Genomic DNA, 2500 nt, shown 5'->3' on the forward strand with positions numbered 1-2500 from the left:
TTCATCAGTGGAAGCTTTACTTAAGACAAATATGGACGAGGCTCTTGGAAGAATATCTTGTGTGATATTTCATCAGTGGAAGCTTTACTTATGACAAATATGGACGAGGTTCTTGGAAGAATATCTTGTGTGATATTTCATCAGTGGAAGCTTTACTTATGACAAATATGGACGAGGTTCTTGGAAGAATATCTTGTGTGATATTTCATCAGTGGAAGCTTTACTTATGACAAATATGGACGAGGTTCTTGGAAGAATATCTTGTGTGATTTTTCATCAGTGGAAGCTTTTCTTAGGAAAAATATGTAGGATGTTCTTGGAAGGATATCATGTGTGAAATTTCATCAGTGGAAGCTTTTCTTAGGAAAAATATGTACGAGGTTCTTGAAAGAATATCTTGTGTGATATTTAATCAGTGGAAGCTTTTCTTGGGACAAATATGGACGAGATTCTTGAAAGAATATCTAGTGTGATATTTCATCAATGGAAGCTTTCTTAGGGCAAATATGGAGGATGTTCTTGGAAGGATATCATATGTGAAATTTCATCAGTGGAAGCTTTTCTTAGGAAAAAATATGTACGAGGTTCTTGGAAGAATATCTAGTGGGATATTTCATCAATGGATCATCAGTGGAAGCCTTTCTTAGGGCAAATATGGACGGGGTTCTTAGAAGAAACTGGGGATGAGAGAGAGACAGATACACAGAAAGACAATAAAATTAGTTTATGGCTTTGCTTTGCCATGCAGATTGAGAGAGAGAGAGAGAGAGAGAGAGAGAGAGAGAGAGAGAGAGAGAGAGAGAGAGAGAGAGAGAGACACTATTAAGGTAAATAATTTATGTTGTTACAGGCATGATATTGTGTGTATGTTTGTCAGAGAGAGAGAGAGAGAGAGAGAGAGAGAGAGAGAGAGAGAGAGAGAGAGACTATTAAAGTAAACATTTTATCATGTTGTTACACCTATGATTTTGTGAGTATGTTCGTTAGAGAGAGAGAGAGAGAGAGAGAGAGAGAGAGAGAGAGAGAGAGAGAGAGAGAGAGAGAGAGAGTGCCTTTTATAATTTTCCCATCATATATATATATATATATATATATATATATATATATATATATATATATGTATATATATATGTATATATATGTATATATATATATATATATATATATATATATATATATATATATATTTATATACAAATATATACATATATATATATATATATATATATATATATATATATATATATATATATATATATATATATGTGTATGTATATATATAACTAATACTACTATAATAATAATACTAGGTTTCTGTCGGTAAAAGGGGACAAGAATATCAAAATACGAATAGAATATCAAATAAAATGTTCCAAAATGGGAATATACTCGACTAATTGTTTTCGATATGTTCAGGAACAAATATAAACACATCACTAATTGGGAGGCAAGCAAAATAACTCGTGTACTGTATTCCTATTGTATAGTACAGCGTTAATTAATTTCATTTGAGAATGAAAATAGTTTGGAAATATTTAACAATTTGTTGGAATTTCTCAAAATTCATGTACGTTATGTATGAAAATTTTAAAGAATTTCCTTTTTGATTGGAAATTGAGTATTTTTTAAGGATTGATAAATAAAAGGTGTGTTTGTATAGGCATGAATACCTTAGTAGCAATTGATGTTAAGTAATAATGAAAGTTAAGTATTTTAAATACCTCAAATCTTCTCAAGCATTGATTATATTATTTCAATATATACATAAACATTCCCTCTCTCTCTCTCTCTCTCTCTCTCTCTCTCTCTCTCTCTCTCTCTCTCTGTATATATATATATATATATATATATATATATATATATATATATATATATATATATATACCAAGGCACTTCCTCTAATTTGGCAGGGTCACCGACATCAAACAAATGAAACAGAAAACGGGACCTCTCCTTTCTACGTTCCTCCCAGCTTGACAAGGAACTCAACCGAGTTCAGCTGGTACTGCTAGGGGTGCCACAGCCACCCACCCCCTCCCACATTATCCACCACAGATGAAGCTTTATAATGCTAAATCCCCTACTGCGGCTGCCTCCGCGGTCTTCCAAGGCACCGGAGAAAGCAGCAGAGCCTACCGGAACTGCGTCACAATCGCTCTCCATTCATTCCTATTTCTAGCACGCTCTCTTGCCTCTATCACATCTATCCTCCTACCACCCAGAGCTTCCTTCACTCCATCCATCCACCCAAACCTTGGCCTTCCTCTTGTACTTCTCCCATCAACTCCTTGCATTCATCACCTTCTTTAGCAGACAGCCATTTTCCATTTTCTTAACATGGCCAAACCACCTCAACACATTCATATCCACTCTAGCTGCAAACTCATTTCTTACACCTGTTCTCACCCTCACTACTTCGTTCCTAACCCTATCTACTCGAGATACACCAGCCATACTCCTTAGACATTTCATCTCAAACACATTTAATTTCTGTCTCTCC

Source organism: Palaemon carinicauda, chromosome 37 (assembly GCF_036898095.1).
Source record: "Palaemon carinicauda isolate YSFRI2023 chromosome 37, ASM3689809v2, whole genome shotgun sequence".
NCBI lineage: Eukaryota > Metazoa > Arthropoda > Malacostraca > Decapoda > Palaemonidae > Palaemon > Palaemon carinicauda.